The following is a 25016-nucleotide window of genomic DNA, read 5'->3' on the forward strand; positions in this document are numbered from 1 at the left end:
GCTTCTGTGCTGGGAAAAGTCCAGAGTAGAAAGTAGCTCTTTTCCTAATGTTGAGAGGATGGAGGATTTTGGTGTAATCTGTTTGTGTTTGGTGGGAACTGAATTGCCCCAATTGCAGAGCAAACTGGCCTGCAAAAGGAAGCGGAATAAAGGACTCACTTGCAGGTCCCAGCATGATTTTTCATAACTACTAAAGACTGCCCATTTCCCACCTGATTTAAATCAGACTTGCAGGAACCAGGACCTCTCAGTTTCAGGACACTTGTGCAGATTCCTAAAAAGAAAATGGATGTCCCAAAGAGGGTTGACTTGAAAATATGATACATTTTGATGTTCTTTGAATTCCTGTTCACAATATATTCCCCTGCAGTCATAGTTTTGAACGGCAGACATTGCGTTTTCACTGCCTGCTGGGATGTTCCATGTACTCGGAGTGTTTGTGTTTCTTCAGTTGAGGACATGGATCATAGAAAATGAAGGTTGGAAGGGACCTCAGGAGGTTATCTAGCCCAACCCCCTGCTCAAGGCAAGAACATCCCCAAGTAGATCATCCGAGCCAAAACTTTGTCTAGCTGAGTCTTAAAAACCTCCAAGGATGGAGATTCCACCACCTCTCTGGGTACCCTGTTCCGGTGCTTGGATGAAACTCACAGGAATGGTAGCCCCTTCTGAGGGCATGAAGCCTGCCAAGTTTCAAGGAGATAGGTGCAGGGGGTTCAGGGAAACTGTACCTCACAGTCTTGAAAGCAAAACTCATGTCACATGTATGTGTTGACACACAGTGGGGTCAAAACTGCAGGCTTGCTAGCCCCTGCTGAGGCCACAAAGCCTGGCAAGTTTCAAGGAGTTAGGTGCAGGGGTTTGGGGGAAACTGTACCTTAAGCTGTGGACGAGCAAAAGTCGTGACATGGGTGACAGTGTGCGTGTGTTAAGGCACAGCAGGGTGAAAGCTGGTATGGGTGTGAGCGGTAGCTTCAGCCTCTGGCCTGTCCTTCTACCCCAACAAGTGGTTCAGGCAGATGCCTCAGTCTCCAGAGGGCAGCTTCTGCCTGAGTCCACAGCTGATGCTGTCACCCACCTGTCACTGATCCTGGTGCACAGGTGAAAGGTGCAGGGCTGTGTTGGAGGTGTGGGATGGTTGTGGGGGAAGGAAGAATGGGGAAACGGAGGGAAGGGGGAGACAGAGAGAGGCAGTCTTGCCCATAAGAGGAGCTGGGCAAAAGCTGGATCTAACAGCAGGCATGCTTACCATTTTTGGGGACTTTCTGGCTGCAGCTGTCTGGACCCCACGCTGAAGCTGCCCTGCAGCTTCTTTCCGCTGCTGCTGCCCCGCGTCACTTCCAGGACACCCCAGGCCTGTGGCGTGGCGGTGATGGCACTGGAGAGGAGCTGGAGGGCAGCCTTGGTGTAGGTTTCCCTCCAAATTCTAGGAGTGCTCCTGCAGCAACATCATCTTCAGCTACAGCTCCAGTGTAGAAAAGTTCTGCTGTATCTTCATCAGAGAAAGTATCAAAGCTTCTGACTTTGTTACCCACAGTAATAATCTGTGGTACTAATCCTGTCAATATCAACTATACCACAGGCCTACATAATGGTCAAATAGTTGGTGAAACCTTGATACTAGGCTTTGGTACCTGACATTGCAGAAATTTCCACAATAGCCATGGATTTCGAGGCTTCTCATCTTCCTGGGTTGCAGAATATTCTGGTAGATCATCACAGCAAGAAATTCACTGATCATCACAAATTACATCAACATAGGTGACACATCAGGGTGGCACATGCCCCCCCCAACATTGGCTGCTACGAAAGCTGCTGCCCACTTCTGTGGGTGGTCGCTGCTCACACCTGCCCCCCCTGACTGCTGACACAGCCAGCAGCAGCAGCGGGTGGTCCCTGTTCACTGCCGCCAACACTGCAGGCAGCAGCTATGGGCAGTCTCTGCTTGCTGCAGGTGATCCCTGCTCACCACCATGGTGCCCCTCCTGTTGTGGGAGGCACCAGTCATTCATGGGCATTATTAAGTATGAGGTAATTCAAATAATTTTAAATAAATGGAGGTTTCATATCATAGACCCATTAGATCAAGAGTAAAAGTTTTGTTTCTACTGCTTGGGGCACACACACACAACAGAATATACCTGTGGACAACACATCCTGAAGAAATGTTTTCAAGTGACTGTAAATTAGGTAATTTGTTTGTTCATTCCATACTCAAAAAGAAAGACTGTTTACATTTTTTTAAAGGAAAAAAGTCCCTCAAAATATGCAGCACATATAGCACTCACTTGGGAAAAGGGAGATACCAGTTTAATTCTTTGTTCCATCTGTTATAGTAGTAGAAGAGTTTACTTTTGTCTTGTTCCCTCATTCTTCTGGTGGAAACATTCCATTTCTCATAAACCATTAAATAGTGATTGGGACTAGGTACAGACAGTCAAAAAGCCTGAGGCTGAATCAATTCAGTCTTTGCAGGTTAATCTAAACTGCACAGATTAAATTGGAACAGAAGTGAATAGACATTTACCTTTGATTCAGGAAATGCAGCCACATGCCTGCAGTAGCTCAGGCCAGAAGCCAGGATGCAAGGGGGAGCAGTGCTAGAGCACAGCACTCAGGCTGTGTGTTCACTTCCTCTTCCTGAGATCTCTGGGATTTTCAGTCCAGAATTACAGCATTAGGACTTTGCAAGATTGCTCATGACTTCCTCTTCCTTTCTCCAGGTGCCTCTGGGATTTGTAGTCCACAGTTGCAGCCAGCAGTAAGTTTGAGAGGGGGAAGGGATGTTTAACCCCCCTCCCTGGCTCCAGATCCCTGCCAGCATTTGCTGGGGTGGGGGGCAGTCCCAGCTGGGCTTCCTCCCCATGCCCTTGTCAGTCAGCCCTCACTGCTCCAGCCAGGGAGCAGAGGCGGTGTTAGGGGGCCACCCTGTTCTCTAGAGCAGACAAGGCAGCCCAGTCCAGGGCTGGAAAGCATGCTGAGGGACTGTGATTTAACTTGAACCAGGAACAAGTATGGGACAGACATTTCAGAAACTGGTTTGATCCAAATTAGTTAAGTTTGATACTACATCCAACCACTTTTATCTTAAACTAGTTTCAGCCATTTTTAAAATGGTTTAAGTGCACTGAGCTTCTGTTCTGTTACAGTTTTAAACCAGTTTATGATCACTTAAACTGGTTTACATGTAACTTTCTCTCTCCCAGGCTAGGGGCAGGAGAGAGAGTGAGAGAGAGAGAGAGAGAGAGAAAGAAACCCTATAGTTTGATGGTCAAGGCACTCAGCTGGAATATAGGTGTGTGCTCTGAGAAGCTGGGAGTGAGTACTGAGTGACTGTTAATTGCTGAGTGCTGCCTGAGCCTGAGGCAGCCCAGGCCCAGAAGGGTATAAAAGGAGACTCCCCAGGCAACCAGGGAGTGAGTGACTAGGGACTGCCAACAGGGGAGCAGTTTGCAGGCCAGCGATGGGCAGGAATACATGGGAGCTTCTGGCAGAAACTTCAGGTAAGTGAATGAGGAGGGGGGCTACTATGGGGTGGTGACACAGAGTGCAGCCAGGGCCCATGCCCTGCTGTGCCTCTGGCCCAGAACTCCTGTGAGGCCTCCACCCAGACAGACCCCTTGGATGGGATGGGTCCCTTGTCTGTGGGGCTTGGGTGTGTGCAGGGGTTGGGTGGGGGTCGCATGGGGGCTGGGGGTTCCCTTGCCTGTCCCACATGTGCCCGGACTGAGGCCCTGGAGGGACAGGTGAGAGAACTCCCGGCAGAGGAGAGCAGGCTGTGGGGGATCAGGGCAACTGAAGAAGAGATTGATGGCTACTTTCATTCTCTGCAGGACAAGACACCTGGTACAGAAACTGCGAGGGACTGCCCTGAAGCAGATGCTGGTGAGTGGAGGATGGTCACCTTAGGGGTCAGACCTTTCACCACAGAGAGAGCTCCCCCGATGAAGTTGGGGAACAAATATGAGGCCCTGGCTGCACTGGAGGAGTGTGTGGTGGGGGAAAGTGCACTGGAGGGGCCTGCCACCATCACTGAGCGAGCTGAAGGCTGGCCAGGTAAGCAGAAGAAGAGATGCCATGTCATCGTTGTGGGTGACTCCTTGCTGAGAAACAGAGGGATCCATCTGTTGTCTGGATCCCATGGTGCACGAGGTCTGCTGCCTGCCTGGAGCCAGGATCAAGGACGTCATGGTGAGAATTCTTGACCTCATCCGGCCCTCCGAAAACTATCCTCTGGTCCTCATCCATGTAAGAACAACTGATGCAGCCAGGAGTAGTCCACACCATATCATGAGTGACTATAGGGCTCTGGGGACCAGGCTTAGAAAGACAGGGGTGCAGGTGGTCTTCTCGTTGATCCTTCAGGTCAGTGGTCACAGTAGGAATCATATCACCTGTGTCAGAGAAGTCAACCTGTGGCTCCAGAGTTGGTGCCATTGTGTGGGTTATGGCTTCCTGGACCACGATCCGTACTTTCATGCAAGGTACCTCCTGGGACGTGATGGGTTTCATCTCTCTGCAAAAGGTAAGGGGTAAGAGTTTGTTTTCTTACAGGTTGGCTGACCTCATACACTGAGCTTTAAACTAAGTCACTGGGGGACAGGGAGGCAGGAGATGGAGGAAGGTTAGAACCTACAAACTGTGAGACAGGTAAGTACCAAGGGGCCCTTTGGGCATCAGAATGGGGTGGGGTGGCACTAAAGGCACCATTTGGAGGGCTCAAGTGCCTCTATACTAATGCTAGGCACATAGGGAATAAGCAAGAAGAACTCACACTTCTGCTTGCAGGTAATAACTTCGATTTAGTGGACCTAACAGAAATCTGGTGGGAACCTACCCATGATTGGGCAGTACATATTGAGGGCTACAGGCTGTACAGAAGGGACAGAGTAGGGAGGAAAGGAGGTGATCAGAGGGGGAGAAAGTTGAGGCATTCTGGGTTAGGATACATGGAGGTAGAGGGGAAAGGGACTTGGTGGTGGGGGACTGCTACAGACCACCACACCAAGAAGATTGGAATTCTGGAGGCAGCTCTCAGAGGCTGGACAGTCTAGGGATGTGGTTGTCATGGGGGACCTAAACTACCTTGACATCTGCTGGGAGGAGCGGTCAGCCAAATCCAACCATTCACGTAGGTTCTTAACCTGTGTACAAGGCCTTCACCTAATGCAGGACATACACAGTCCCACTAGGGGGAATGCCTTACTGGACTTGGTGTTGGCTGTGGGGGAGGACCTGGTAGGAGAGCTGCAGATTCATGCTCATCTTGGGGACAGTGACCACTAATCAATCAAATTCACCGTACGGTGTAGGGTGGGTAAGATAACTAGTAGGGTAGAAGTGCTTGACTTTAGGAAGGCTAACTTCAGTGTGCTTGGGAGTCTAGTTAATGATGCACTGCATGATAAGAGTATTGGCAAGATGGGAGTCCAGGAAGGGTGGTCATTTCTAAAGGAAGTGATCCTTTGGGCACAGAGGGAGACTATCTCAGTATGAGGGAAAAGGGGGAAAGGACCGAAAAAATTCCTTGGCTGAACAGGGAAATCCATGGGAGCCTAATGGCAAAAAAAAAAGGCATATAGGCAGTGGAAGCAGGGGGAAGCTACCAAGGAGGAGGATACCTACTTGGCCCGCATTTGCAGGAAGGCAGCTAGAGGAGCCAAAGGAACTACAGAGCTGAGGCTGGCAATGCTAAAGACGACAAAAAGTATTTTTAGGTATGTAGGGAGTACAAGGAAAGTGCAGGACAGCATAGGACCCCTACTGAACAAGAAGGAACAATTAATGACAGACAAGGGGGACAAGGCTAAGCTATTCAATAAGTTTTTTTTGCCTCGGTGTTCCTGAACAGGGCTCAAGATAAGTCTCCTAATGGGTTCTTAGATGGGTATCAGAGGGACACCAGCCCATCAACTGTTGATCCTGATTTGGTGCAGAGTCCCTTGGATGGACTGGAAGTGTTCAAGTCAGCAGGCCCAGATGAGGTGCATCTGAGGGTACTGAAGCAATTGGCCGATGTCAGAGCAGAACCACTGGCATGGCTGTTTGAGTGCCTGTGGCACCGGGTCAGGTCCCGGAGGACTGGAAGGGGGCCAGTGTGGTTCCTGTTTTCAAGAAGAGGAGGAAGGAGGATCACAGTAATTATATGCCAGTCAACCTCGCCTCCATCCTTGGAAAGGTCTTTGAAAAGATTATGAAGGATCATATTGGTGGGAGTCCAACAGAAAAAATAATGCAGCAGGGAAACCAGCATGGATTCATAGCAGGTAGATTATGCCTGATCAATCTGATTTCATTTTATGACAGGGTCCAAAATGAATAGATGCAGGAGTAGAGGTGGATGTTGTTTTCTTGGATTTTAGCAAGGCCTTCAATACAGTATTTCATCCTATTCTCATACATAAATTAAGAGGCTGTGACATAGATGTTTACACGGTCCGGTTGGTGGCAAATTGGCTTCGTGGTCACACCCAGAGAGTGGGAGTAGACGGGTCAGTGTTGACCTGGAAGGATGTGGGTAATAGGGTCCCACAGGGTTCAGTCCTTTGACCTGTACTCTTCAATATCTTCATCTGTGAATGGATGTGGGTGTGAAGTGTACTCTGTCCAAGTTTGCAGACAATACTAAATTGTGTGGTGAAGTGCACACTCCAGAGGGTAGGGAACGATTGCAGGTAGACCTGGGCAGGTTAGAAAGGTGGGCAGTGCACAATACGATGCAGTACAACAAGGACAAGTGCAGAGTGCTGCACCTAGGGCGCACAAATATCCAGCACACCTACTGGCTGAGAAGTGACCCTCTCAGCAGCACAGAAGTGGAAAAGGATCTCCGAGTCATAGGTGACTCCAAGATGAACATGAGTTGTCAGTGTGACAATCATCAGCAAAGCTAACCAGTCTTTATCATGCATCAGCAGATGCATGACAAATAGAACCAAGGAGGTGATACTTCCTGTCTATGCGGCATTGGTCAGACTGCAGTTGGAGTACTGCATCCAGTTTTGGGGGCCATACTTCAAAAAGGATGTTGATAGACTCGAGAGGGTCCGGAGGAGGGCCATTCGTATGGTTAGCGGCTTACAGGACAAGCCGTGTGAGGAGAGACTGGGGGACCTGTATCTCTTCAGCCTCCGCAAGAGAAGGCTGAGAGGTGATCTTGTGGCTACCTACAAATTCATTAGGGGGATGCAGGAAGGGATCAGAGATGCTCTGTTCACCAGGGTGCCTCTTGGGGCAACAGGGAACAATGGTCACAAACTGACAGGGAGCAGATTTAGGCTGGATATCAGGAAAAACTTCTTCACGGTGAGGGTGGCCAAAATTTGGAATGGGCTTCCAAGGGAGGTGGTGCTCTCCCCTAGCTTGGGGGTCTTTAAGAGAAGGCTGGATAGGCATCTGGCTGGCATCATTGGACCCCAGCACTCTTTCCTGCCTTTTCAGGGGGTCGGATTTGATGATCTGTTGAGGTCCCTTTTGACCCTAGCATTTATGAATCTATAGGTTGGGTTCCTGCTATAACATTATTTAGAAAAAGTGGAACAGCACTAGCAAGAGTGGGTGAGCCCAGCAGATGAATGACCTAAGCACATGTTAGTCATACCTTCTAGCTATTGCTTACCACAGTTTCAACCCTGGACCTGAGAGGACTTCCCTAATTGGCAGGACAGTGGGGGAGGGGCTGGGAAGTCAAGTTTCACTGACGCAACACGTTCTGTGGAACGTTTTTGTCAGAAAGTTATAAACCAGCTCTATGCCAAACAGAGATATGTCTGCTGTTTCTGGATATATCTATACTGCCTTCCAGGCTGTCACTGAAAAATAGGCTTGTCCACTTCCTCCCCTATGCATTCTAAATCCAGAAATATGGCTATGAAAACTTTGTCATAGGAGACCACCAATAAGTGGCATCCCTAGAGCATCCTTATCACCTCAGTTTAAAGTTTGGAGCATGCCTAGCAGGAGCAGATGGTAAGGCTTTTTTTGGCAGCAGCCCTGAGGCTGGCACAGAATCAGAGTAGGCATATCCTATGTCCATGCAGGTGCACTGTATACCCTGCTTTGTGGCGCAGAAGACAAACAGCTTTAACTAACAGCATTGTTATGGCTCTGTTTCTTCATGGTGAGAAGACAGCATAAGGGTAATTATTTAGGTAAGTGGCATTCTTAAATTTGAATTCTGAAATTTAGAATCAGGTTAGCTGCTTTGTCCTATAGCTGTAGTAATACTAGGGACAGTGAGGAATCTAGTAAATACTAGAATTCTAAGGAGCTATACTTGCTTACTTTACTTCCTGAACAGTTCTTGTAGTATTTCAGCTACTAATAGCTTCCACATAGGCTAGGTACAGACTTTCAAAAAGCCCAAGGCGGAATCAATCTAAGTTATGTGCTTCCCTGTAAGCAGAGTAGTTTAGATCAGTATAGCAAACAGAACACACATTTACCCTTGGTGGGGGGAGGGAGGGTAACTCTTAGGGCACCTATAGATGTGCCTAATGCCTATTCTTACACACACTAATTAGTATGTATTGGAGCAGACTTGATTAATTGAGTCTGCTGAAGCTCCAGTACCCTCAGCATCACATATATTCAGTGTCCTGGAGGTTCAAAATGGTGGCAGGGGCACTTTAACTAAAGCTGATTAAATGAGCTTTAGTTAAAGCACCACCACTGCCATTCTGAAGCATGGGATGCTAAATACACAGGATGTTGCAGGTGCTTTAATTAGAGCAGCTCCCCCCCAACACCCATCCCAGAGTACATGTAAAGATGCCCTTAGATCAGATTCTGCCATTTTTAAACCAGTCTATGTGTGACAAACTTCTGTTCTGTTATGAATTCTGATCACTTATACTGGTAAAAATGTATCTGTCCCTAAACATAGTGATTGATTAATTGTTTGCCTTGTTTTTGGCTTCTTTGTGTCACTTCATGGCTGTCCTCAGATTTATGGGTGACCAGGGATGCAAGCTTTATATAGTAAAAGAAAGCACTGTATTTTTTTTAACTTGGTGCTGCCATTTCATTTTTAAACTTAATAGAGTGATTTTTTTTGTTTTTGTTTTAGCTTCCCTCCTCTCTCCCTTTTCCCTGTGTTTCTGAGCTTTACCTGCTTACTTTACTTCCTGAACTTGTAGTTTCAGGACACAAGCAGCTTAAGGATGTTTAACTGCAAACTTTCTGTGAGCCTGTTTGGCCAGGAGGAGTAGGGCTCGGAATGTTTTAAGCATATGTACAAAGCACATTTACTACATCGCCTTTTGTACAACTTGGATCTCTGTCAGTTTGGGTGATTGTGCCAGCAAAAAAATATACTCCTTAGGAGCAGAAGGTGTAGCTGATGAATGTTTTGGTTTGTTAAGCATTGTACTAGTGAGTCCATGAATTTTCAAGTGGAACATAAACAGAGCAATACAGCAGTCAGAGCAGATGCAGTTAAGCCCAGAAGATAGTTGGACCCATTGGTAGAGCTCTGGGCTGATAGCCAGAAGACCCAGGTTCAATTTACAGTTAAGTCATCAATGTTTATTTCACACAAAATACATATTTAAAATTTTTTTAAATTAAAACATCATGGTTAAAACACTCTACAGTAAACAGAGGCCTTTAGAGGAAGAATGGCTGCCAGCTTTCCTTTTTGTTAAAGCCGTAACAGATTTAAAGTTTATTTTATACCCAAGATACAGAACTGTGCCTGAGACAGTTTGTAGAAAAGGTTGCAGGACTATGAAACCACTTTGGCTAATGCTGCTTCTGGATCAGAAAACTTTAACAGCGTGCCAAAGAGAAAGCAATTGTTAGCGCCTTTTCTTAAGGGGAAGTTCAGGCTGCAGGCACATGTCACTAGCCTGAGGGCATAACAGCTTTTAAGAATGATTAATTTGAAGTAATAATAGATCAAGTGCTAAAAGCTGGCTGTACAGTTAAAATTGCACATCTCAGAATCGGCACCCAAACTACCCTTAATTATGCCCCATCAGTAGGAATTTGTAAAATCTGTGTGCGGACACAAAACTATTCCTCTCCAATCTTCTAAAGCCTAGGAGTTCCATAAGTATGACCCAGCTAAATTTACAACCGGAGCACTAAGGAATATTCCCTTGACTACTGGCCATAAATTCTCCTGGTAGTCCTCTGCATCCTTCTGTAGAGATAAATTTCCATGGTGCAATTTCCTAAAATATACAGAACGCGAGTGCATAAGGCTCTTCCAAGAGAATCACCAGCACCTTTAGCAATTTAAAAGAACACGGGAAACCAAACTGATCAAAAGCAGTCTAGCCATCTTCTAGACGGACCAAACCATACCCTTCTGGTTTTAACATACTTACTAATTCTCATTCAGACTGGGAAGGCCCCTGATGACCCTCATTGTTGGTGAGCATTCAGTGAGGATAACCACAGGGGCAGTAAGGTTTACCCACAGGTAGATACCCACAGCCTGGGTGATCTCTAATGTGTTGCCTGAGGATTGTCACAGGCACTGTTGAATCCCAAAACGCTCCCTAGGTATTCTTTCCTTGTGCAGAGCTTAATTAGGTCCACAGGAGATGATGCCTGGTCTCTCCCTATTCCCTCTGCTTCTCTGTCCTTGTTCCTGTAGTTCTCCTATGGTTAGCAGTAGCATGGTACTCTTCCTATAGATTTCAGGAGGACCAAAAAGAGGAGACAATGGGGTGAGAACAAGTCTTTCATGGAGATATGGTAACAGAGGTGAGTTTCAGCCTTTCCTATGACCCTGTTTTCTTTCTTTTTGATTCATAAGTGAATTCCTATGATTGGGTCCCCAACTCTCTTCATTCTTAGGAAGCTCAGTGGCGCCTTGAACATCCTTAGATGAAAAAAGCAAATATTTTCCTCTTGCTGATATACTTTTCTAGTCATTAGATTACATTTTATGACAATTTCTTAAGAGAGTTTCTGATTTACTTCATTAGTCTCTTAAAGAAAAGTTTAGTTCTCAAGAGTTGTTCAATGTACTATATTAAGATTGCTAGAAAAAATATTCCACAGGGAAAATCTGTATTCAGATGTTAATTTTTTTTTTTAAACTCATTAGTGTTTATTAAAACTCAGGACCTAAAAAAAAAAGATCATTTATCTTTCTTAGTCTTTCTCTATTTTGGCTACAAAACAGACTTTGTGAGTTCTGGCAATGACTCTTGTTTTAGAGTCTTTGTTTCCATTCAAATTTTGTAGACAGTTAGCCCCAGATTTGACCTACCAATATTAAGACATATATGCCTATTCAGAACATTTGCTGGGGAGATGGGAACCATTATCTTGCAGGGATGTTGTGAAGATAAAGTCCATTAAATCTTGTAAGGTGCTGAAAAATTATGGTAGTGAAGGCGATAGGAGTACAGGCAGTCCTTGACTTAACAGTGTTTCGAGTTGCAATGTTTCGCACTTACAACGTTTATAAATTGACACCCTGTTTCAACTTTATGATGTCAGCTTTGACTTACAACACTTGATCTGATGTGATGCCACACCAGTGAACAAGTTCACTGTGTCACTCATCTCCCTGGAGAACATCTGTCTAAACTTCTTTGGACACTTTCTTTAAGAAAGCAGACAAGACTCCAGAAAAACCTGCAGCCAAGACTCCTGAGAAGACTCCAGCCAAGAACCCTTCAAAAAGTCTAACGAAGAGCCTTTCAAAAAGTCCAGCAAAGTCACCTCAAATAAGTCCTTCCAAATCAATATGATGGTTGTTTACAATACAAATACACTAATGTAGCTATATTACTCATCTATAATTGTTCAGGTACAAAATTCTGGGGTATTTTTAGTGAAAATAGGGTATTAGGCCTTGGTTCAGGAGCCAAGCCCCCATTTATAACATTGCTTCTTATGAGAAAATTGGTTCTGAGTTGCAATGTTTTGACTTAAGACACGGTTTTCAGGAACCAATTGTGTTGTAAGTCCTGGGATTGCCTGTAGAGAGAGAAGGAGTGTGTTGGTGAGGGAGAGAACAGAATCCCAGTAGCAATAATAACTGGAGCAGCAGCTATCTTAATATTTTAATACTTTTATATATAGAAATAACAGGTGCATAACATTTATAAAAGATTTGCTCTGCTCAGATCATCACTTACATAACAGATTTGTCAGAAAGAAGTGAAACTGAATGAAATACGTGCTGTATTCATTAAAACTGCTTTGTTACTATAAATACATTCCTGTGGTAAATTTCTGTAGCCATCAAAGGGTTTTGTTGCATATATTCAGCACCATACCTAGACTCCTGGTGGATCCAGGCAAACTTTTAGTATTGGGCCCCCCTTCACCAGAGATAATGATAATAAGTATTATTTTCACCCTTTTCAGGCCCCCTTTCTGCCCAGGCCCCAGGTGGCTGTCCAGTTCACCCACGCCTGTGTCCGGCCTTGCATATATTCTTCATAAATAAAAACTCTGTGAACTTGGCAGGCAGGGTTGGGGGGAAGTTTGCAAAACATCAAGTAGTTCAGAGCTGGACTACAGAGGGCTTCCCCAAGTAAAAAGCTTAACAAATATTGTGCTAATGGTGCAGTTAGTTTCTCCTTAAAGGTTACTCTTTTATCTTGGGGAACAAATCTACTAAGGACTTCCCATTAATGCTCAGGAATGGTGTTTGCTCTGCCTGATGCTTTATATACCTTCTGTAAGAGTGGAGGACAGGCACCAGGTTGTATGTGCTTGTAGAACAGTGATAAAATATGTCTGTTAGGAAAGAGGTAAAACCAGGGTCGAATCCTGTACCTGCTGATGTTAATGGTAGAATTCTAGTTCTCTTCAATAGAACAGGATCAGGCCTTCAGCTCAGCTTTCTGAAGGGCCTAATTTTGCTGGCCTTCCTCACAGTGGGTGCATCTACATGAGATGTTTACTGTGGAGCTGCCTAATTAGCTCTGCAGGAAAGTTTCAGTATCTACATGTGTGATCCTATTAGGCTGCAGGAAATTAATTAACTCTGCTGCAGGTTAGTACTTGTAAATACAAGTGCTATCCTGCAGTAGAGTTCTTTAGTTCACAGCAGTGCACATGTAGATGCTCATGGGGCTGGCTGGGGCACAAGGGTAACTCAGTGTGGGGGTTGCCTGCTGGCTAGCCCCATGCTAGAGTACCTGTGTGCCCTGGCCAGCTTCTTTTGCAGCACCTTGAGCCAGATTGGATAAGCCCCAGGTTATCAAGCTGATTCCCTGTGTTCCCTGCCAGCTGGGGCTGTTTTGACTCAGCTCAATGGATTGAGGTCCTGTTTACACATTCAAATGCAGTGCCCGGGAGCAATAAACTCCAGTGCGATATGCACCAGAGTTTATTGCTCCATGCTTATAGGACATGTAGATGCACCCTTTGGCTGTGTTCACACAAGTGTGGATGTTTGGTTCTCTGGGGACCAACTAGCAGTTGTCCCCAGGGTACACCTGTGCCATGTGCCCTCTGGAGTATAGCAGGTTACCCTGGGTGGAGTAGGGGAGCCTGCCCAGCAGCTGGAGCATGACTCCAGCTGGCCAGGCTCTGGTTCTGAGCAGTGTGCACTGTCTCCGCGTGTGCTGTTCCGTTCTGTTTTTTTGCACAGGTTTTTTTGACCCTTGGATATCCAGAGGTCAGACTTCTCCCTCACACCCAGCACTGCTCCCTTTCAGCGCAGAAAACAGCTGAGTGTGCATACCACATGGCCACACCCATCTGGATGCGGCCATTGAGTAGTATTTCGATGAGATTATCTGGGGAGTAAGGTACCAATTCTCAACAGCACATGGGTAATATCAAGGACTTAGTATTGCCCTTTCATAATATTGGTCATACTTCATGTTGCTAAATGTATTTTATTCTGCATTCTCCATGATGGACCTTGATTTTTTTAAACTTTCTCCCATATTGTATCCCTCACAGCCTAGACTTGCTATCCTGCTGAGAACTCTGCTAAGTCCATCATTTCTCTCATCTTGATAATGCTTTGAGGACAGGATGGACTGACTTCTGAACTCTCCCTCGTTTATGACAGGATTTTAATTTATGATGTAATTCTGAAAGCACCTATAGATAGGCACATAGAGTTGCATTTTATACATTTGAATAAATAAATACACATGTAGTAAATATAATATTTAAAGAAAATTCCTAGTATTCAGAGTGAGGTAGGAAGGGATACATGGAAGCCAATACACAACCCTAATCTGCACTGAAGAGGCCAGAGTTCAGGAGGTAGAAAACCTGGCCATGACATCGGCATCCTTGGAGCTAGAGGATAAGTAAGTTAGGTCTGGTGTTCTTCAAGATGCACTGGCCAGCACCCCTCACAGAGGGTGTAGGTGCAGCAGTCAAGAGGACCACAGCCCTGTGATCTCAGCACACATGCAAAATGAAGCCTGAGGGAGGATCGTTCCTCTGGCTCTTGTGTAATTCCTGTTCATGCAACCTGTTTATTTAGAACCTAGAATTTGCTCTTCTGTGTTATAGAAGTAGTTCATCACTGTCACCCACAGAACAGTTGTACAGGGTTTATACCTTCTCCACTAGATGTCCTCCTCTATGTGTGTAACATCACTTTCCCTCATTATGATTCCTTTTATGGAGGAGTTGAAGCTTTTGTCATCTCTGTAATCCCCATCCTCTGCTTCTGCATTAGAGGCACTGTTGATTTAGCTGAATAATATTGTCTACTATTTGAGTGCAAAAGAAACAGAAATGTCAAATGTGCTTGGTAGTAATCTCATTCATTTATACTAAGTACCATAGTAAAGACTCTACAGACATTCAGAGTGATGTTACAGGTTTATATAAGATAAGGAATCAGCACCCACTATTGCTACCTATTTCTAAACATGGGTAATAACACTGTGGACTAAATATTAGAAAGGCTGACTTCGTAGTGAGCACACTACATTAACTTTATTCATAGAATTTAACGGTAGGCAAAACTTTTCAAAATGAAGAATTTTCAAATAACTGAATACCTTGTTACTGAATGTTTGTCCCCATAAATTCTCCTGAAATTAGTGGCGATATGTGAAAATTAAACCACCAAATGAAATCAGGTGTGGTCCTATCAGAATACCTGTACTCCAATGCTCTGTCTTCAGCAGTGGGTCAGCCACGTTTGATAGTTTGCTTTTTTTCAACAAACTCTGTTCCCCCTTCACCCCCACATTTGAATGCTTATCTTACTTATCCTTTTCCTCATTTTTTCTAGATGTGGATTAAACTTTAGAATGATTTTCTAAACAACGTTGGGAGAATATAAAATAGAACTCAAATTGATGTGGTATCTAATTTTCTGCTTGTAAAGGAAACCATTAGGCCTGTGCAAAGCAGCAAGTATTTGATTCAGATTTGGCTGATTTGGAGGGACAGTGATTTGTTTCAGTGATTTGAACCACTGTCCCAATTTAATTTTGCCAAATCGGATTCAAAGATTTGGTGCCAATTCGGTCATAGATTAAACAGGCAGCAGTCCTGGAGGATTCTTGACACAGCTGTCTCCAGCTGGTAAGTATGTTGTGGTGGGCGGAGGAGGGAGGGAAGGGATGTGTGTGGGGCGGTAGATCAATGACCCCACAGCGAGGGAGGCATTGGAGCTGAGACAAGCTGCCTATATGGGGCAGGGGAGGCACAAGACTTGGGGAGGGGGATTTCCACCACTGTGTGATACCGCACACAGCCGGTCCAGAAGGGCGTGGGAGCGCATATGCCCCCGGATCTCCATGAAGCAGGCTGGGCCGGGCTGTACTCCAGATGGTGGTGGAAGGTGCTGGGAGTGGAGGCTTTGCCCTGCTGCCGCTTGTCCAGCTGGGGTGGGTGTGCTGGTGTGAGATGAGGGTGTGGCAGCACTGAGAGTGGGGCCTATGCCCTGCTGCTTGCCCAGCTGGGGCGGGGGGGGACGGGGTGGTGCAGGCGTGGCTTGTTCTGGATGGAAGAAGCTGGGAGTGGGGGCTATGCCCTCCCACTGCTCGCCTAGCCTCCCCACACCTCCCGGACAAGCTGTGGCTTCTCCCTGGCTGGGCAAGCAGTGCTAGGGCGGGGGGGGGTTGGGCACATACACCCAGATTGGGGCAGGCTGGCAGCAGGGGCTATGGGGAATTTTAGGGTGGCTGTAGGCCCCCCATAGTCCTCACTCCACTGCGCTCTGCAGAGTGGGCGGAACCAGGGCTGTGCCCCAGGCTGCAGCTGGGGCTAGCCACCCAGAGTACAGCCCTGGCTTGACCTGCCCCACAGAGCACAGCCTGTTGGGTGACTGTGGCTAGCCTGGAGTGCAGCGTGGCCCAGCCCACCCCACACAGATCCAGGGGCACACACCCACTCCCATGCCTTCCTAGACATGTGGTGCGTGGTGGCACACAGTGGCATGAGACCCCATCCTTGAGTCCTGTGCCCACCCTAGCTGGGCAGCTTGTCCCAGCGTCAGCCCCAATCCTTCCCTCACTGTGGGGATATTGATCTACGCCCTCCCTTCCCCACACCCCTTCCCTTCCTGCTATGCCCACCACAACAGATTTACCAGCTGGAGGCAGCTGTGTCCAGCGTGGTTGAAGACTGATGCCTGTTAAGCTATGGCTGAATCTTTGAATCAGCACCAAATCTTTTCTGAATCAATTTGCAGGCTTCTGATTCAATTTGGATTCAGAGTTTCGGCCACCAAATCAGGCCAAATCTCCTCCAAATCTAATTGGCTACCAAAGCTTCATGAAGCCTTAGAAACCATCTATAGTTTATTCATCCTTATTTGAAAGCAGAGCAATTTATCTCCTTTGTTCCTCTCTGACTGAAGATTTAGACAAAATGGCATGAAAGTCCAATATCATTGGATTTGGAAATCTAAAAATCTGGAAATTTAAAACCCCCAAAAGAGTTTTCGTAAAACCTAAACCACACCTGGTTTTGCCCATCTCTACTACATACATTTTCAACATACTCAAAGCCATAGATAGTACTATTTGGCATTAAAAAGCCACTAGCATTGTATGGGCATGGGAATAATAAATTATCCTCTTCTGATATAAAGTGTGGCATAGAACTGAGGTTTCAAGTTTCCTTCATTATTTCCAAAAAATGTCAGCAGGGGATTAGTGGTTTCATTGACCTTATGGTAATCATAAAGACTTCAGGCTATGAAAAAGGTGTTCCAGAATGATTCATGGAATAGAATGAAGAAATTATACTTCCCCAATGTGTTTAATAACTGAAATAGGCTGACGAAAAAAATACTGATTGATAATTTGTGAGAGGATTTAGATAATTTGGACAGTGTTTCAAATGCAGATTTACCAGTAATGTCAATGTGTAGGGGTTTTGAACAATGAGGTGTTGTACACTGTTTTCCTTTTTTATCAGCTTGATTTGTAATAATTAGTTTTGGTCACAAAACAAATCAGATGACCAACTTCCTTTCCTATAAATATTTTTATTCCATATAGTGTACTAGCTTTAGAGCTCAATAAATATTTCTGTTCTGTGTTTGGGGAAAATCCAGATGGTATAGACATATTTGCTCAGTTCTGTTTGACTGAGAAGGGTGCTAAACTGCAACTAATAAAATTGGACATTTAAAAATATTCAATAAAGAGTTTTAAGGGAATTGGCCGAGAAGCTCTGTGAACCATCTGTATTGATTTTTTCAATAGATCCTGGAATAATGGGTGATGATTTAGAGGACTAGAAAAAAACTAATGCTGTATCAATATTTAAAAGAGTGAAGTGGAATGACTCCTGTTAATTTAAGGCCTTTCCGCTGTTCCATTTTTTTGCCCAGTTGCTACAAAACTCAATAAAAACTTAAAGAAGGATAATATTCTTCTGCAGGGGGGTTGGACCTGATGAACTGTAAGGTCCCTTCCAGCCCCTAACAGCTATGAAACTATGAAATATATTTAATGGCAATTAATAGGTGTTTATAGAAAATAGATGCAATTAAAGTACTTTGGTTTGTTTCCTTTTTCAGGATGAAATTTCCTTTATCATTTAAATTTGCAATTTATAAGTCATATGGTGTGTTGCCAGATGATATTTTGTTTAAGAAATTAAATTGATACATAATAAACTTTGTATTCATTTGAATAAATTAAAAACTGGCAAACTGATAGATCATGAAATATAATTTGTAAAAGGGAAGGATCATTGAGTATGTGTGTTTTTACAGAATTCTCACAGGAATTGATTCTGGGACATAGGTTTTTATCAATGACGTGGAAGAAAAGACAAAATTATTATTGATAAAATGTTTGGACAATATGAAGACTGGGGAGTGGTAGCAATGAAGAGTTATGATTATTATAGATTTCATAGACATTAGGGGATGGAAGGGACCTCATGAAATCATCGTGTCCAGCCCTATGCCAGCAAGATAAGCATCCAAACGCCTTTTGAATAAGCCCAAAGTACTTGCTTGCACCAACTCTGTGGGGAGTCTATGGCAGACCTTGGACACTGAGACTGTAAAGAAGTTTTTCCTTATATCGAGTCTGCATCAGCCTTCTAGAATTTTGTGGCTGTTGGACCTAGTTATCCCTTGGGTCAGATCCCGATGAACCCCTCTTACACACTTACAGGCAGCCACCAAGTCCTCCCTGAGCCTTCTCTTTGCCAGGCTGAAGAGTTCCATGTCCCTCAGCCTCTCCTCACAAGGCTTTCTTGCTTGGCCTTTGATCATATGGGTGGCTCTCCTCTGGACTCTCTCAAGCCTATCCACATCCCTCCTGAAGTGGGTGGGGGTCCAAAATTGGATGCAGTACTCCAGCTGTGGCCTCACTAAGGCTGAGTAAAGCAGGAGGATCATGTCCTTGGTTTTGCTTGAGATACATCAGAGGGAGCATGCCAGAGTTTGGTTTGCTTTGCTGGCCACAGCATGGAATTGGTGGATCACGTTAATCTTGTGGTCAATCAAGACCCCCAAGTCTCTGTTGGTCATAGTGCTAGGGAGTGTAGCACCACTGAGCCTTTAAGTATGATGCTGGTTTTTTTTCTCCCAAGGTGGAGTACCCTGCATTTCTCTACATTGAATGTTATAAGGTTTTGGTCTGCCCACTTTGCAAGCATGTCCAGGTTGGCCTGTATCCTCAGCCTGCCCTCCAGCGTGTCTGCCTTTCCCCATAGTTTAGTGTCATCCGCAAACTTTGCCAGTCTGCGTTTGACACCCAAATCCAGATTATTAATGAAGATATTGAAGAGTACTGGCCTGAGCACTGAGCCCTGATGAACTCCACTGGTAACCTTGTGCTGCATTGATTTGTTCCCATCAACTAGTACCCTTTGGGTCTGACCTCAGAGCCAGGTCCCCAGCCACTGGACTGTGAGATGGTTGAGGCCACAATTCCCCAGCTTGGTCATGAGGACATCATGGAACACCGAGGCTTTCTTGAAATCCAGATAAATGACATTAACCTCATTTCCCTTGTCTAGGCAATGCATCAGCTGGTTATAGAAGGAGATGAGGTTTTTCAGGCAAGGACTTCCAGTAATAAAACCATTTTGGTTGGCATTCAGTACTTTGTCTTCTGTTAGCCTGTTGCAGATGGCTCCCTTGATAATTTTATCCAAGATCTTTCCAGGGGTGGATGTCAGACTGATAGGTCTGTAATTCCCTTGATTTTCCTTCCTTTCTTTCTTGAAGATTGGGACCATATTGGCTCTTTTCCAGTCATATGGTACATCATCCAAGTGCCACGAGCTTTCAAATATATCTTGGGCATAGGGTATGCTATGATGCCCATCAGCTCTTTTAAGACCCTCAGGTGCAATCCATCTGGGCCTGTGGACTTATGGATGTCAAGCCTCTCAAGGTGTTCTCTCACTTGATCTAAGTCAATTGTGGGCCCATCTTCCAAGCCCTGGATGCTTTGCATCCTGTCTGTCAGTGTGACCACCTTGGGCAGGTGGAAAACTGATGCAAATAATCATTTTGGAGATTGGTCTTTTCTTGGGCGTCAGACATCAGCTGCCCCATTTGATCTTGCAGGGGGCCAGTGTTTTCCTTTTGTTATTCCTCTGATCTCCCACGTATCTGAAGAATGCCTTTTTGTTATCCTTGATTCTGGTGGCTAGCCTGAGTCCAGTTACTACTTTGGCTTTTCTGGACCGCTCCCTACAGGTATGGGCTAGCGCTGAGTAGTCCTCCTTGGTAATGATTCCAGTTTTTCAACTGGTGGAGGCTTCCCTTTTAAGTTTCAGGAGACCCAGCTTCCCTGCCCTCTGACTGTATTTCCTGTGGGATGTTATGGACTTCCTTTGCACTTTGAGGATAGAGTTCTTTAGGAACAACCATTCCTCATGGACTCCCCTTCTCAGGGGGCCATGGTCCCTTAGTGCCTGATTGACTAGTCTCCTGAGTGTGTGAAAGCCAGCCTTCCCAAAGTTGAGGATTTCTGTTACTGAGGGATTTGCCTACCCTGCGTTGGACAGAGAAAGTAATCAGTTTATGGTCACTGTCACCAAGCTTGCCCTCAATCCTCAGATCACTCACCAGATCATCCCCTTTGGCCAGAACCAAACCCACCAGTGCCTCTCTCCTAGTTGGCCCATAGACCTCTCGCATCAGGTACAGGTCATTGGTGGAGGCAAGAAAGTTGAAGTCTCTTATGATGATCATACATCAGGAACGTGTGGCCTCGGCCAGTTCTCTATTGAATTCAAGATCCAGTTCTTATTTTTGGATAAGAGGTTTGTAGTAGACTCCTACGAGTATATCTCCTTCCCCATGCTCCCCCTGTATTTTAATCTAGAGGGTCTCAAGATGCCCTCCATGATTAATGAACTCAGTTTGTACTGCTCCTTGAATTAGAGAGCTACACCCCTCTTCCCAACACGGTATAGCCTTCTATACTTAGAGACCAGTCATAGGAGGAGTCCCACCAGGCCTCTGTTACCCCTACAAGGTCATAATCTTTATCAGTCAGGAGAAGAGCCAGCTCCTCTTGCTTGTTACCCAAGTTCCTGGCATTTTTGTACAGGCAATTGAATCTGCCCTTATGTGATGGGAAGTGACCTTTCCTTGGGCTCTCATCAGAGTGGGTTCCCCTGGGCTACCTAAGTTGTTACTACTGTGACTGGCACGACCTGGGCTAGAACTGTTGATTGGCCACCAGTCCCCCAGCAATCTTAGTTTAAAGCCCTGTCGAGCAGGTCAGCCATTCTGGCAGAGAAAGTCTTCTTTCCTTTCCAGGTGAGCTGGAAGCCATCCCTTCCCAACAGTCCACTACTTTTCACTGAAGTGCGGAGTGTGGTCAAAGAAGCCAAACCCCTTATAATGGCACTGTCTCTGGAGTCTTCTGTTCACCTCACTGGTGCATCTATCCCTCCAGGCCCCATGACCCATGACTGGGAGGATTGAGGAAAAAACTACCTTGAGCCCAGCCCCCAGAGCCCTGTAGAAACACATGACCCTGCTGAGATGTGTCATTTGTGCCCACATGGATGAGAAGCATGGGATGGTGGTCCAAGGGCTGGATGAGTTTGGGGATCCTCAGTCACATCATAGACATGAGCCCCCAGGGAGGCAGCAAACCTCATGGGCTACAGGGTCGAGGCGACAGATTGCACCCTCTGTTCCCCTCAGGAGGGAATCACCCACCCTGATTACTCTGTGTTTTCTTCTGGGCGCAGTTGCTGGTGGCCCTCCTTCTTCATATGCTGGGTCCAGGAGTTCAGCTGGCTCAGCTGATGTGAGAGGTTTGAAATGGTTGTGCAGCGCCTCCTAGGGATGGAGACTACCTCTGTCCAGGCAACTCTTGGCTGGACCTCGTGACAGCTCTTTATTTCCACCAAGGCATCATCAGTCGGGTGGAGACTGGAACCATGGGCTCTGTTTGGGTGGAGACCCTGGTGGTACCAGAGCAGGGATACAGGTGAAGAGCCTCAGGGTGCAAAGCATCCCTTCCCCCATGGTCCTTGTAGTAGTCCGGGCTATTACTGTGCAGACCCTTCCCTTCAGGCTCCCTGCCTGGAGCCTCGTGGCCCTCCTGTGTGAACTCCCACGCTAACTCATGTTTGATATTCTGTCTTTTGATAAGGGTTACTAGATAAGGGCAAACCACAATATTAGTGTGACAATATTTCATTAAAAAAAAACATTAGAAGAGTATAGGTATACTGAGGCACTTATAAGTCAAGAAATGGAAAAATTGAGGTGGATACATAACTTTACCTTGCTTACAAAGTATGTGCATCTTGATGCATTTAGTTATATTGCTGCATATTATTTCTCAAATAGTAGACTGCAACCTTTCTTCTAAAAGAACCTAGAACCTTGGAAATGTATACATGTGCAATATCTTGTCACCTATTTTGTCATTTTTTTCAAATTAGCAGACCCAATTTTTCAGGAGGGCTGAGTGCCTGAAGATTTGCATTAAAGTCACCAAAATTAGGTGAATACCTATATATTTATTATCATACTGGTAAAGTACCTCATTATTTAAATACATTACTTACTACAAAATAGCCTAGGTCTGAATCTCATTTACAAACCTTTACCTTGCCTAGAATACTACTCATCTGATAGCCAGCCTTTTTCCAGAAAATATTGATATGCCTTTATAGATTGTCCCCTACATCACCTAATTTTAAAAGATTTTAGGGTACTGTACAGATAGATACTTGATTTCCCAGTGCTGTTACTATAATTTTCTCTCTCTCAATCCTAGTATTTGTTTGTTACACTACTTGTTACATGCTGTGGTAGGACATAACCTTCCCAGGTTAGGAACCATCTCTGACTACTTGCAGCACATCAGGAGCATTAGGGCCCCCATCCTGTTTGGAGTCTGTTGATGCTACTGCAGCAGTAATTAAAATAGTCATTCCTGTATGGAATCTGTCAGCTCCTGCACAGATAACAAGTAGACTTCAAAGAATGCAGTACAGACTTGTGGCTCATTGCACCCCAACACAGTGGGAGGGAGCTGTAAAATCTCTCCTTTTCCGCCTAACCCAGACTCTTACTGTTTTTGTTCAAGTTGTCTGAAATTCCCTCCTCCCCACAAACTTCAGTTATTTTTTTTCTGAGAGAAGCCAGATAATGGTATCACCAGCATGTTGGAAAATACCAGTAAGGATGGAACTTGAATTTCTGGCATTGCCCTTTAAGTTCTTTTCTTCCAGTGACCTGTGGTTCTTGGATAGGTAAAATCATCCTTGTCAATAACGGAGCAGTGCACTCTGTATCTTTTTGACATATCACCTCCAACATTTATAATACAATTGTTTCAGTATCTCCAAGTTAATTTACAATGTTGCCAGTAGTAGAACTTCAGCATCAGGTCTCTCTGGACCATTAGCCTCCTTTTACCTTATATCTTATTACTGCAAACCCACTATCAGAAGAAAGGTAAGCCAACAGCTGTTGGACCATTAGAAGAGCTGAAATACCAACAAAGAGGAAGAGTTAAGTACTAAATTATTAGATATTCAAGGAGGCACTCATTAAAACGTAAGTCACATCCCTGGGGGTCTTTGAAATTTAATGGCAGGAGTCTGTTCTGCTTTGTTGGTTTAAAAATATCTTACAAGCTCTGCTTTCTGCAATGAGGCAATATTAAGATACTGTTGCATACTGGAGAAACTTATTCATTACCTGGATGCTTGTGGGAGCTATTATTTGCTGCTTAGTAGAGACAAAAGTGTAATTTCCATACTTCTCCTCTACATCTTTCAGGTTTATTACAAGAAGAAAGGGTTTTCTAAGTAGTTTGTGCTGATATCTGTATCTGTTAGCTTTAAACTAAATGTGTTTTATGGTGTCGTTTTTGTAGGCTTCGCACTTTACTCGTTTTGGAATAGAAATGTTTTCTTTAACTTCTCCTTGTAAGACTTTGTACATCTTCTTGGGCTAGAGTATGCACTTCTACCAAACCTGTTTTCTAGAATTGTTATCATAAACACTATTCTTCTTATTGATGTATTCTTAAATAGAGTTCTTCAGCTCTGTTAACTGCAGAAAACAAAGACAGCTGCATCCAGACAGACTAACATGCTTCTTTGCTAGCCAACTTTCCTGGTAGAGGTAGGCACGCCAGAAAGTCCTAGCACAGAGCCAAATTAAAAAAGGTCTGGCTTGGCTCTTGCAGCTAGAAACCAAGCCAAGTCATTGAGGTGACTATATACGTATAGAAAAATAAATATGAGAAATGATATATAAGGTCACTTTGACCAGTGGAAAACCATGCCAAAATATTCTCACTGTCTTGGCTTTCCCATTTGAATGGGTTTCTTAGCCAAGGCAGAACTAGGCACTCATCTAGTACCTTCGATTCACTTGCTCTTCTCCATCTGCTTGTGCAAACTAGCTAATCAATGTTTAGTCCTGTCATGTTTGTAGTTTGTTCCCTTGGACCTTTTTAAAAACACACTGCTTTTATTTTCATGAGAATAAAATATTCTTTGTTATAAATATCTAAAAGTGAAAAAATTATATGGAAAGCTAAAAATACAAACAATCTGAGATACAGTGATCTACCCTCAGCCTCTTCTCAAGAGCAATCTCTGCCCTGATGTCTTTAAAAAAGTAATTAAAGGATGGGGTTTGGCCAGCATGTACTTTTCACAGTCATTTAATAGCAAATGCATAAATATAAGTATTTGTTGTCCTCTATCCCACCGTTAGTATATCACCTATCTTCATGCATTTTAAATTGTCCAGGGCAAACGATAGGTCTTCTGTTTGTACAATGCTTCGATGACACTCCAATTCTGATAGGACCCACTAAGCACTACTGCAATATGAATATTACTAATAGTAGGTTAGACAACAGAGCAATAGAAATGAATCATTTATTTTTAATAGTGTTCTTTACAGTTTTAAGATAGATGAGAAACAGTCTTTCCATTGGTGAATGTGTGGTCTCATAACAGTTAGAAATGCACTCATTTCAGGTTAAGGGAGAGCCAGATGAGAAATAAAAAATGACTTCAAAGGACGAGTGTATTGCATGTAATTAGGGTGCTTATTTACCTGCAGCCCTGCTGATTAAAGATGGTTGAAACATTCCCATCATTTTTTTTGTTGGAGCTTTGGTGGTATGTGGTTATTGTTGACA

At 44.7% G+C, this 25016-nt stretch overlaps 1 long non-coding RNA gene across 1 annotated transcript; it reads left to right on the forward strand.

Annotated features, from left to right (window-relative positions):
* Positions 1-1264: 1264 nt before the first annotated feature.
* Positions 1265-19116, forward strand: LOC109320614. The gene is made up of 3 exons (XR_002103825.1): positions 1265-1277; positions 12968-12971; positions 19048-19116. It is a non-coding gene; the product is annotated as an uncharacterized LOC109320614 (long non-coding RNA).
* The last annotated feature ends 5900 nt before the right edge of the window (positions 19117-25016 follow it).

Source organism: Crocodylus porosus, unplaced genomic scaffold (assembly GCF_001723895.1).
Source record: "Crocodylus porosus isolate Cpor-Errol unplaced genomic scaffold, CroPor_comp1, whole genome shotgun sequence".
Taxonomy (NCBI): Eukaryota; Metazoa; Chordata; order Crocodylia; family Crocodylidae; genus Crocodylus; species Crocodylus porosus.